This window comes from Halichoerus grypus, chromosome 9, assembly GCF_964656455.1.
Source record: "Halichoerus grypus chromosome 9, mHalGry1.hap1.1, whole genome shotgun sequence".
NCBI classification, from domain to species: Eukaryota; Metazoa; Chordata; class Mammalia; order Carnivora; family Phocidae; genus Halichoerus; species Halichoerus grypus.
Genome location: NC_135720.1, coordinates 140,303,927 through 140,317,364, shown reverse-complemented (window position 1 = coordinate 140,317,364; position 13,438 = coordinate 140,303,927). Strand labels below are relative to the sequence as shown.

The window sequence follows — 13,438 nt, the reverse complement described above, 5'->3', positions numbered from 1 at the left end:
TTTGAATATACATCAAAAAAACAGAGATCACTTGAAAAGGGAAAAGTTAAAAATTTCTTTTTCCAGTACTGTTCTCTTCTGATGGTTGTTCCATTGTCATAGTGTAGCATTGAAATAGTGCTGTGAACTTTGAGGTTTGGGCTTACAGGTTTGGTGGCACCCTGGTGAATCACTGAGGGCTTACCATCACACCCATGGTCTATCAGGCCATGTCTCTGGATCACTGCTTATGTAAATTAGTTCCTGGTGGCCAACACCTTGCCCTGGGCCTTGTTTGACTATCTTAAAAATATTTAGCTTGGTCAGGTGAAAATGCTAAAGACAGTGCAGACAAAATAGTCTACGTTCACCAACACTGCTGGAAAAACTACTCAAAGTATGTCCTGTTAAGTGGTTGGTCAGTTGTTTACCTTTTAAAGATTGACCATGACTTTATAGCTCAGTTGTCTGGTCAAGTGTTCCAGAGGAATGGTTGGCTTGCCTTTTTTTTAATTAAAAAAGTTTAAAAATTTCTAGCCATATGAGTTACTGATTCTATTATTCTTAGCAGTCTGCTTTGGGAATCCTTTAAGAATATTGCTGGGCTAGCTATGTCAAAAAACACATGAGAAATTGGCTTCTAAAACTTTAAAAGTGATGTGACAAACTTTTCCCTCTTAATCGCCTTTGCATCATTGAACTCCACATGAATCCAGTCTGGGACTGGCCGTGGACCTCTCTGAGTTAACAAATCAAGGTGTCAAGTCAGGCTCATTTATTACTTCTGAATGTCAGCGATTCTGTCCAAAAGTCTGAAAATAGCAAGGGGCTCTAGAATGAATCATCTCAATTTATTTTAGGCTTTCAGTTTCCACTGAGCGATTTTTACAATTCAGTTCATCTAGTTGGGGAGAAGTCTAGCCAGTGGGGCTGTGACGAATCAGGGTCAGAAACTTGATAATGAAAAGGAGGAATTGGTAAAAGCAAATTTTTAAATTTTAGGAACAGATCAGCTTTCACTGTGGGGCTCAACGTGCAGCCATTCATGCAGTGAGAGGCAGGATGGCAATCTAAGAGAGAGTGGTCCATCGCTAAAAGCTGTAGGATTTATTTTATGGCACGTTGATGCATTTAATGTGATCCGATTTGGTTCTCTAGAAAGATAATAGTGTAGCAGCATAAAATGCATTCAAAACATGAACATATTTTTCTTCTAAAATAATAAGGTCATTCGCTAGGGAAGCACTTGTTTTTTCTTTTTCCTCCTGTCCTTGATTCATTCCTCTTAAAATGGTACTGCCTTTTTCCTTCCTCATTAATAAATGTCTTTGTTTCCTACAGAGGAGAATAAATAAACCCTTCCTTTTTCCTCACAGAAAAGCCCACGATTTAGGTGTGTGTTTTCCACTCACTCTCATTTCTGATGAATTCGTCGTTAGAAAGAACCCCCACATTACCCTGTTCTGTCCATCAGCTGAAGGGGACCTGGGAACTCGCTCATGTAAGCATTTGGGAGAACGACCACATATTTTAGTATCTCTGTTTTATAGGAATCCTGATAGAAGGAGCACTCTCAGTAGTTCCTCTAGAAAATAAGTCACTTAAAAAAACCTCATATAATATTATGGTCTCTTGACATTGAAAATTAGACTGAGGCTCTTGACTCAGGAATAAGACCAACTCAGAAAAAAATTGTTGAAAGGATAGAGTTTTCCTTTAAGGGGATGATCTCCTTTGGGGACTCATGACCACGGCTAGTTCTCTTGTGTTGACCATGCTCCTCAGCAATTTCCCAGGCTCCTGAATTTTTCTTTTTCCCTCCATGCCTGCCTTGAACTCAGTTTAGATCTAGGAAGACCCACGAGGGATTCTAAGTCCACTCCTTCATTTTCTAGAAAAGAGAATCAATTTCAAAAGAAGTTAAAGATTATATGAAAGATTCCACTACTACTCCCTGACCTTGAAGTCTAGATCTGTGTTCTCTCCATGGCAAATTCAACTTCTCTGATTTGCTGCTGGCCGCTAGTCCCCTTCCAAGGACACTGGTATTTTCAGAGGGGGGGATTCCAGAGAACACATTTCTAGAAGCTGAAGAAATGACTTTAACAGCAAGAACCTGAGAGACAGTAGCAGGCTGGTGTGGGTGCTCCTTTAGGAAAGAACAGATATTTTGGAGAATAGGCTTTTGTAGGTGACCTTGAGAGCTGCCCAACACCAAGGCTGGCTACAGGCTGGTGCTTGTGAGTCCTTGCCTTTGTCCCCAGTAAGCTCTGTGGGACTTGTCCACTCAGCTTTCTTCCAATTAAATAGTTACAGTCTTTTACTTTAATTTCCAGGTAGTTAACATTAAATAAGACAACATTTTCTTTCCAATTTTTCTTTGTTCCTCAAACTATTTATTAATTAAAAATACTTATTCTTTGTAGAAAGTTTGAAAGATATAGAAGAATTGTAAGAAAAAAAGAAAAAGGCAATGCTCACTTTCCTGTTGAAGCCAATCACTGTTAACACTTGGGTATTTTGGCTTTCTGTTTTATTTCCATTCCTTTGCCAAGTTAAGGATTAATGGTCATATTTTTCTTTCTTTTTTTTTTTTTTTGACAATTTTTTCTGAATATGAAAGTAACAAATGCTTGTTAAAGAAAAATTGGAGAATGCAGACAAGTATAAAGAAGAAAATAAATCATTAATAAGCTTGCGCCTGAGTGACACATTTCCTTCTAGCCTCTTAACCAAAAAAAAAAAAAAAAATCTATATTTCCTAATTTCACTTCTTCTTAATCAACAATTAACCAGTATAAAGCTAAAAGGAGTGACTGATACTTTTCACTTGGGTAAGATGAAGACCTTCCAATTAGTTGCCAAAATCTGTTTTAAGTTGAGGCAAACTTGGATACAGATGAGCTTTCATTTCAAAAGAAGACTTCAGTCCAGACTTTCTCCTATATGAGTTCACATTTTAAAGTCTATGACGGAACATTTTGAACATGGCAGAGGTGCAGTCTAAAATGTCAAGGACAATTGTAGCTTTTTTCAGTTAGGTCTTCTGTGTCCTTTTCAGAATGCCTGGAGATGTGGCAAGCAGAGTCTGTGATCATGGGGTGGGGGGGGGGAACTCTCGGTAATATATGACACAAAGGGATCTCTTATAGAAATGATGCTCATGGCCTGAGTGCATTGCAGGGACACGAGGCCATTACTGTTGGCTCTGTCTGAGTGAGCACACTCTTGTTAATCCTGAAAACCAACATCCTACCTGTCCCCTCACTTTTCCTCTCCTGTCTCCCTTCCAGCTAAGAGGACAGAGTATAGTGGAGAACACAGCCTCTCTGGTGGGGTCGGACTGACAGGCTCATTCTTTTCCAAATGCACATTTCACTCAGCTTGTGCCCTCAACCCGGGGTACACTTGTTTATCTAATGGAATCATTCACAGCTTTCAAGACAATTGACATTTCCTGCTCTTGCACCCCACAGGTGGGGCTCTCTCTGGGCTCCAGTGGCAAATGCTCTCTCTCTTAGTTGTTTGACACTAATGTTTATTGGGGAAATACAGTTTAGGGTATGTGGGCATTGTCCTTGTCCTTCTCCATGGAAAATCATGCATCCTTTACATATTTTCCCCATCTTCCTAAATTCCCAAAGACTGCATTGGAGTGGAATCTCTACTTCATTCTGTCCCCACTCTGTAGCATGGGGACAGCTACAAAATTTAGCCCCACTCAATGACCATCAAAACTCCCATTCTCCTTCCTCTCCAAAAAGCTTGCTGGTTGCATCTTTCAGGCCAAAGAAGGGATGCTCTTTCAGACATCATTGAGACCCCTGGGTGGGCACAGCTAGATATGTGCCTGGATGGGATGTCATAGACTTTCAGCTTGTTTCCATGCTAGCAGAAGGAGTGAGCTCTCTGTGAATCATGCTAGGATAATAATAACCTGTCCCAAGTGTTCTGAACAGGGAGTGTATGGACTCAGTGGGGGCAGTCCATCATTTTCAAAATGTGTGTGTTTTCCCATCATCCTCCTGACAGCCCCACCTCCTCCACTAAGTTGACTTTCTCTTTTCTCTGGTGAAGAAAGAAAAACACTCTGGTCAAGTGTCAGTAACAAATAAAGTGAAGGGCAACGTTTTCTGACATTTGCTGCCAGGATCACCAGACAAGTGACTTAGTCTAAGTCAATGGTGAATATTCCCTTATTGCTAAAAAAGGTTCGATGGGCACCGGTACATTTGACATGCAATGTCTTTGACACATACCTCTTTTCCCCAAGAGTCAGAGACATGAGCAGCCCTGGCTTTGGATGACTTTCAACTGATCTTGAATTTCACCCTTAATATGTTTTTTCAAGTCTTGATTTATTTATTTGTCCATCTATCTATATCTATCTATCTATCTATCTATCTATCTATCTATCTATCTATCTATCATCTGTCTATCATCTATCATCATCATCTATCATCATCATCTATCTATTCATCTCCTCTGTTTCTTCATCTATTTTTAATTTTTTAAAAAGATTTATTTATTTGACAGAGAGAGACACAGTGAGAGAGGGAATACAAGCAGGGGTAGTGGGAGAGGGAGAAGCAGGCTTCCCGTGGAGCAGGGAGCCCGATGCGGGGCTCGATCCCAGGACCCTGGGATCATGACCTGAGCCGAAGGCAGACGCTTAATGACTGAGCCACACAGATGCCCCTCTTCATCTATTTTTAAATCCACTATTGGATTTATAGAAATTTGCCCCCCAAAATTAAAGTATGGTAAACATGTAGGCATGATTCGAGTGCCTTTACAAATTGTCTTCTTGTTAAAAAAGGTTGAGATAGGAGCCTTAATTTCTAGTTTCATAAAGCTGTGAATTCATTGCTCAGGCCCTCTGTGACCTGGCTTCCCTAGCTTGTAAATGAAATGGATGATGCCTGCAGAATTTGTCAAAAGGAATGAAACTGACTTCTGTCACTTGCAGCCTAGGTAGGATTGGGGGCCGACTGGTAAAACCAGCCTCTGGCTCTGTTCACAAGTGCTTTATTTAATTTTGTTTTGTGTTTTTAGAGACAGTTCTCTGTGCCATAAGTGAAAAACTGGTTACTTAGAATTCTTTAGGTTTATTTTAGTTGGGTGTTGAATTGTGATTCTCTGTTTTTATAAATACAGTGAGATGGGCAGGGGATGTCCACACAACACTTGCTGTGATGTGTGTGTACACTGTGTCTGAGGACACACGGACAAATTGGTACTGAGGGTCATAGAGCTAGCCAGAGAGGCGAGCAGTAGCTTAGTGGTTTGGTCCATCTGAATGGACAGACTGATCAAGTGGATGAGCTAATGTGGATGCTGAATAGTCCTTCTCCCTTTGTGGCAGCGGATCCATAGCCCCTTTTGGTAGAATAGGGAAGAATTCGGCCTCATGATATAGGTGAATTTTTCCACTGTCCAACTTTACCCTTCCTGAGATAGTGCATAAGATGTTTACCTCTTTTTTGAAAGACAGATTCTAAATGTTGGTAATTCTGGTCTGTGTGACCAATTTAGGAATGTTTTAAAAGAAAATTCATTGTCCGTGATTGTCAAGATTCCTGATACAGGGTGGTTTTTATCTTTATTTATGTAGACATTAGCATGCTGAATTTTGTGTTGTTTTTTTTTAACATCACGGATTTACTGATACATATTTTGCATACCATGTGATTCACCCATTTTAGGTGTACCATTCAGTGGCTTTTAACGTATCTGCAGAGTTGTGCCTCCATCACCCTAATCAATTTTAGAACATTTTCATCGCCCTGAGAAGAAATCCTGTGCTCATTAGCTGTTGTTCCCCTTTGTCATCCCACCACCCACCCAGCCCCTGCAACACTAATTCACTTTCTATTTCTATGCCTTTGTCTATTCTGGACATTTTCTATAAATGGAGTCACTTAAAATGTTGTCTTTTGTGACTGACTTCTTTCACGTGGGGTAACGTTTTCAAGTTCGCCTATTTTGTGGCATGCATTTATACCTTTCATTTAGTCTTCGCTGGATCATCTTGAGTATTCACGTTAAGTTTCTGGTTTCATACAATCTCACATACATAATCCTTTCTATATTACTGCTCTCTAAATTTTTGGGATTTATTTTTTTAGCTCTTTTAAAAAAAATGTTTCAAAACGTTATCTTGAAAGATTTGAAAACAAGATTTAAAGAAAATATCAGACTGGTCCCAGAATTAATCTTATTCATTTAATACCAAACTAATAATCTTAAAAAAATGTGTGGATTTATTCCCCCATCATCAGTGATTTTTTTCTTTTACTCTATATATTCTTTTTAAGGCTGAAATTTGAACTAGAAACACTTACCTTCCCAGAGGAGTGTTTGTATGCTTAGGTTACTTTAGAAGCTTCGATGGTTTGGGTTAAATTGAATAGTTTTCCGGTATTGGAGAGGTTATCTCAACAGAACAGACTTGCTGACCCATTTAAGCCTACTCATCGGAAAGTTTGGGAGGCTGTCTTTTCGAAGAAAGTAAAGAAAAAGAGATATATCACAATCATGGTTTGGAGGTGAGAAAATTTCCCTTTTTAGTGGCATATTTTTCTTTTTGTGGATTCTCAGACATTCACTCCTCACCTGAAGGAGGCCACGGTCTGGGGAGACATGGCGATCCTGATGACCCCAGACCTGGAAGAAAGACCTAAGCTGTTCAGTATATTGCCCTCCTGGTCCACTTAACCACTTTTGGAAGACTATTATGTCATATCCAGCAGTGCAATTAAATGACTATAGGTAACAGGTAACCAACATACTAATGATGACAATTTATGACAACAACTGCAATCTCTTTATTCTTAGTTGCATCTGTTTTTGTTTGAATCCTTCCCACATACCCACTGAGAAAAACAGTGAATAGGTGGGACTTTCTAGAAGAGAAAAACTCTCTCTCACCAAAGCCATGCCTAACTACAACTACATCTAAAATTAGACCTGTAAAGAGCAGGGCAATTAAAATGGAAATCATAGAAACAGAAAGGAAAATTCTGATCATTAAGCCAGATAAGCTCAAAAGGGGCTTTCTTTGAGATTATTAGAGGATGTAGAACTGCAATTAAAATAAGGACCCAACATATTAGGACCAATTCTTAATTATATTAGCGTCGGAGAAGTAATTAATAGGAATATATACACACTGTGCAAGTTATCTTGTATGTAGTGATTTGCAGGCCCATTTAATTCGTGGGGAGCCAGAGTTCATGGACCCACAGAAGGCTAAATTGTATTGCTTGGTATAAAATCTAATTGGGCAGTTTTAAAGTTTACGACCTCCGGCACAATATCCTTCCAGGAAATGAAAGCAGAATGTTCTGTTACTCAGAGATCACTTATACTATAGCTAGTATGTCCTCCATATATTTATAGTGACTTTATTCTTTCTGTTATCCTTTTTTTCCTTCAGTACAGAATACAGAGAGAGTAAATGAATCATTGCAATTGTTTTTCGAACTCTACAATTAACAGGTTTAGTACAGAGTAAGAAGTATAGAACAAACAAATAGCACTTTTGGTATGAAATCTTAGAACTGTCAATTGTCTTTATTTTGGCAACAAAGGATTTGTACAATGGACAGTATTTTCTTTCATGTGGTTATTATACCAGAGGCTTTTGATATTAATTAAGAAATACAGATTTTGTTGATTGTCTTCTTGGTTAATAGCCTACATTTAAGGAAAGTGATATAATTGGAATCTTGGAGTAAAGAGGAAAGCTGATTGAGGGTTTGGTTTTGGTGCATGTTTTATTTTGTTATACATCAGTAACCTTTGCAAAAATATTCTCCTGGCAGTAACAACACTAAATCTCAAGCAGCATATGATGCAATTTGTGTCAACTGCCTCATTCTAGATGCTGTGCTAAGACAACATTGCCCTAAGTGCTTTGAGCAATCATCCTTAACTGGAAAGGCTATGCTAACCACACTGTAAAATGAGTCGGTTCAAAATGAGCAGGCTGGAATAAGAGATGATTTAGTTCCATGATCCACTCGGAACCTGGGGCATATTCAAAATCGGCTGTGGACTGCCGGATGTTATTAGAAGCGTGCAGCTCACCAGGTTAAACGTAAAGTCGTATTTTTCCAAATAAGCCTGCTGGGAGTGGGAGGCATTAGTGGCTCAGTGATGCTGCAAATGGGTTTTCAGCTGTGAGTCACTTCCCGTGCTGTTTCCAAAATACTGTCAAAAGGTATAAAGAGTGGTGGGGGGGGGTGACTTTTATCTCCTTTAAAAGACATTACCCTGTAAGATAGAGTTTTGGGAGTTTGCTTTGAAGCATCTCCAGTCTGGAGGCCTCCTGAGAGGATGGGGGCCGCCTTTGTCCGCTCATCAGAGCTGCAAGGACAGCCTCCTGGAATTCCCTGCTGATTCAAATGATGTTTGGTTCCCACACTTTTTTTGTTTTAGGCAGATAGTATAACTCCATCACATATTGGGAGTGTCCTTTCTTTATATTATGTTAGGGGCTAATGGGGCAGGGGGAGAAATGAAAAGATAGAAGCCGTTAAAACAGTGGAAGCCCCCAGAGAGCTTAGGATGTGGTTCTCTTAGTCAAGAAACACCGCGGCCCGCAGTCTCCAAATTATACTGGATCTTTCTCTTACACGGTGTATCGTTGTTTACCCGGAACTATAGTGGGTGGAAAAGCGAAGGCAGATTGGGAATTCAGGCTTTGCAGTCAAGGTGAAGTAAAGGGCAGAACCTGTCTCCTCACCTTCTGTCATTTGCTACCCATGAGGAGAATGCTTGTTGTGGTGCCTACCATGTAATGTGTGCATGGATGAACGCTATGGCAGCTTGGCGTTCCTTGGGTGTTACACAACAATTTGTCCAAGTTTTCATGTTTCTGCCAAATATTGGTGGTGGTGGGGAATTCACTTCCAGCTCGGATGCCAGTTAGGGAGTTACTCTTTTTACTAGAATGGATGAAATCTATTGTCCCATTAATTTGTTTATCCATACATGTTTATTGTGCACCTATTAGATGTTGGTGAAACAGCTCCTTCTCTTGAAACTCATGGTCTGAATACACAGAACGTGACTGATGACAAAGAACAAGTATGTAAAATGAGAGGGAAACCACTCCCAGTCCACAAGTAAAATGGCAGGTGCCTACTCTGCAGTCTCTAGTGAAGGATGTCTGTCTCCAAGTATTGCAGACACTCTGATGATTGTCAACTCCACCTGGTCTGGTGCCCAAGTGGGTCCACTAGGTCAGCCACATCAATTACAGAACCTTATTTAGGTTCTCCAGAAAAACAGAACCAATACAACATATATAGACATATAGAAATATATTTATTATGAGGGATTGGTTTATGAGTTACAGAGGCCGATAAGTCCCACAGTCTGCCATCTGCAAGCTGGAGACTCAGAAAACCCAGTGATAGGTTTCTAGCCAATACCTGAAGCCCTGACAAGCAGGGGGAACCAATGGTATAAGCCCTAGTCTGAGTCTGAAGACCCAAGAATCAGGAATCCTGATGGCAGAGGGCAGGACAAGGTGGATATCCCAGCTGAAGCAGAGAAAGTGAATTGGACCTCCCCCCGTCTTCTTGATTCTGTTTTAGGCCATTAACAGATGAGGTGATGTTTCACCCACATGGTATAGGTGACTTTCTTTACCTGGTCTGTGGATTCAAATGTTCATCTCTTCTGGACTCACCCACAGACACACCCAGAAATAATATTTTACCAGCTCTCTGGGCATCCATCAGCTCAGTCAAGTTGACATGTAAAATTAGCCATCACAAAAACTTTGCCGTAAAAGGTTGTTCTGAATAAGCTACAAAAATCATTAATACCATTGCATTGATGGGTGGTGACAATGCCCATTTGCAGTTCTTTGTGAAAGACCAGCCCCTTTCAGTTTTATCCTCTCCCCTCTGCAGTACCTATATGACTATCAGTGATATGTTCTGAGCCTTGTTCAAATTAACTAGCGCTGATCTTCAGCATGATAAAAAGAAGAGGAGAAACTGGGCAGCAGTGACTTGTTCCAGTTATTCTTTAGTTAGATGATATCATTCTCTACAAAAAAATCACCTTATATATATATATATATATATACACATATATACATATACATATATACATATATACATATATACATTATACATTATATACATATATATATATATATAACATTTTATATATTTTAAGTATTTTGATTTGATGGTTGATGGGGTTTGGTTTGAAAAGTTCATTGTATTTCCTTTATATTGTAGGTTATTATGCTGTAAAAACAAAACCAAAAATGCTAATTAGTGAATTTATATAAAATTTCCAAATAATTTCTGCTCAAAAATTTTAATGATAATACTGTTTGAGCTTGCTTCTGTGAACATTACCATTTCATATCAGTTTGAAATGGCTAATGAAGCTTTTGATTAAAAGTCTTTAACAGTGATCTGAGTTCTTAAGAATTCTTTCTGCATTCTTATGAGAATTATTTTGCTCAAGTAGGAGATATAAAATTTAAAGCCATTTTTACAACCATTTAAAAATGTATAACATTTGACATTTTATGTAGAGTCAAACATTCTTCCTATTTCAAATATGAAATGTAAGGATGAAATATCTTATGATAATGTGAATGAATTTTGAATTTTATCATAGAATTTTTATAATAAGTTTTCCAAAATAAAGATCAAACTTAATTTGCAGATGACCCATGTGATTATTAAAGCAGTCATTTTGCAGCTGGTTTGGATGTCACTAAAAGGTCATGTCTATTGCAAAAAGATAGATAGGCTTAATATAGATGAACACAGAGATTTGGAGATCTTTCCTGGGACATCCTGCCCCAATTGCACGCCTACCTTATTTTGAGCCATATTTTCTGATTCTTGAGAACCTAAAAAATTAACTCCTTTGGTGCTGCCCGTGCACAATGGCAGTGGTGTGATCTCAGCTGGTTATAGAACTAGTTATCCAGATGGACGTCTTGGCCAGAGCCAGAACATTGTGGGTGAGCCACGTGTTCTGGACGACCCTCCTGTGTGTGCTGCCAGCAAGGACGGCCACATGACCAACAGTCCTTTCTGCAGTCTCAGTGTCTTCTGAGAATCCCAGATAACGCCTCACCCTTTCAGGGAACTGTTCTGGGGGTTCCCACAAACTTGGGCCCTGGTCAGTTACCCTGAGAGCTGGTGAAATCAGTATCTCCCATTTAAATGTAATCCATGTGAGCTCATCAATAGGATGGCACTTGGAAAGCTCTGTTCCCAGCAGGGAATTTTGAACACTTAAAATCAGACCTACTCAGGACCTACCTACCCACTGGCATACAAACCTGAAACAAATGTTTTAGAAATTATATTTACTCTTACATTGTGCAATTTACTCTAATATTTTCTATTTTATTCTAAACATTTTTAAAAAGATTTTATTTTTTATTTGAAAGAGAGAGAGAGCACGAGGGCATGAGTGGGGGCATGGGCGGGAGGGGGTAGAACAGGGAGGAGCAGACAGAGGGGGACAAGCAGACTCCCCGCTGAGTGCATCGGGGGGGGGGGCGGGGAGGGGGGGCTCGATCTCACTACCCTGAGATCATGACCTGAGTTGAAATCAAGAGTCAGATGCTCCACCTTGACTGAGCCACCCTCAGGCACTCCTCTATTTTATTCTATTTCAAGTTCTAAAATACTAACTTTGATATACTAAATTGATTTTACCATCTACCTAAGGGTTGTGATCTGTAGTGTGAAATTCACTGCCCTAAACCTTTCATGGAAGATGGATTCTACCCCATGTGATAGTTTGGATAGACCCCAGGCATCTCAGATTGGGAGGGACATTTACCAAAGTTATGGTTGCAAGAGTCAGGGTTGGGTTTTATTCTTTTTATTTGGGCCTTCCGGTATCTTCCACATCTTCTAACATAAACTGTGATTTGACATCAGTGTACTTGATTCAGTGTGTCAATTAATTTTCTTATCTCTTTCAGTGAGTTAAAACTTTATTCCTTATTTTTTTTTCTTTCTTGGAATTCTTCAAATGTTGAATAATTCCATGGGAATCATTTTTTTTCCCATTAAATGCTTTAGTATCTATTTGCATTCCCCCCTGCCAATGATACAAAACAGAATTTACAGGGAAAATTACCTTTCAGCAACAAAGCAGGCCTTGCCTGAAGGAAGGCCAAATGTGTGCTGGTGGTCTTTGTGACCACTGTATTGAATGGCATTCTAGTGAAAGGCAGTATGAAAGAAATTAAATCTGCATGCCATTAAAAGTAAGAAACTTATATTTTCTGGAATAAAACAAAGGATCCATTTGGAGTTAGTTATCTTAAGTCTGTGGTGGGTCTCGCCAAATAAACTGTCCCCACAGAGCGTGCTTGCCAAGCAGGGCATCATGGTTAGTGAAGCTATGTTGATTATTCCTCAATATTGAAAAAAAATGATACTCTATGCCAAATTGATCACTTTTTTCTTTTGCTTTCTGATTTGGAAAAAACTAAATTTAAATTTCTAGTGGTCAATATTCATATATTATTAAGCAAAATAATTATGATACAAAACATCTATGTAATGATTATAATTTTGAAAAAAAAAATGGAATAGAATAGAAAAAAAAAATGAGTAGAAAAATGACCCAGAGAGACATTTACCAAAATAATGAATGTAGTAAGAGTCATAGGTAATTTTTATCCTTTTCCTTTGGGTTTTCCAGTATTTTCCACACCTTCCACCATAAACATTTAGTTATTTGATGATCAAAAGACTAAAAGGTTAATTTGGCTTTTTGACAATAATGTGCTTATTCTTTTGGCAAGATCTAATAAAATCACTAAATATATAGCATGGGATAAAACCTTATAAATGATCCTAGAAAAAGTTGAAAACATTTTATTTCTTTGCCTTTAGCTATAAGTAATATATAGTTTGATGCCAAAAGAAAAAAATGTGCTCTTATTTCTAATAGTTTCCAATTGTTTAACCCAACACCACAGAGTTATCTCTTTATAGTACTTGGGCCAATAATGTCAAACATAATTTAAGTCAGGATTTTATTAACTTCTACTCTTCACAAATCACTAATTCTTTAGTTGAATGATAAATAGGAAGTTTGGATTGGAAGAAGTTAAGATTAATTTTCAAACAGACTTACCAAAATGTATGCATCAAAGAGAGCTTTATACCCTTAAGTAATTATTCGTGGTGTTGTTCAAATCTGTTAATTCTATCTTAGACATTCCCCCAGAGCAAGTTCATGACCCATTAGCCCAAATGGTCTTCCCAAGAGTTTATCTACTGTTTTGTCCTTCAGACTTGGCTTTGAAAAATCTTTGACAGGTTCTAAAATAGAATTAAATCTATCCTCAAAGGATGAAGATTAGCTCCAGCCTCTTGCTTTTCTCAAGTGCACCATGTGTCTTGCCTGCTTACAATGTTTGTGCCTTTGGATAGGCTGTTGTCTT

General features: G+C 38.7%; 1 long non-coding RNA gene across 1 annotated transcript in view; it reads left to right on the top strand.

Annotated features, from left to right (window-relative positions):
• Positions 1-13,438, top strand: part of LOC118554512 (uncharacterized) — a 621,204-nt gene that overhangs the window by 116,916 nt on the left and 490,850 nt on the right. The gene's annotated exons all lie outside the window — the stretch shown is intronic.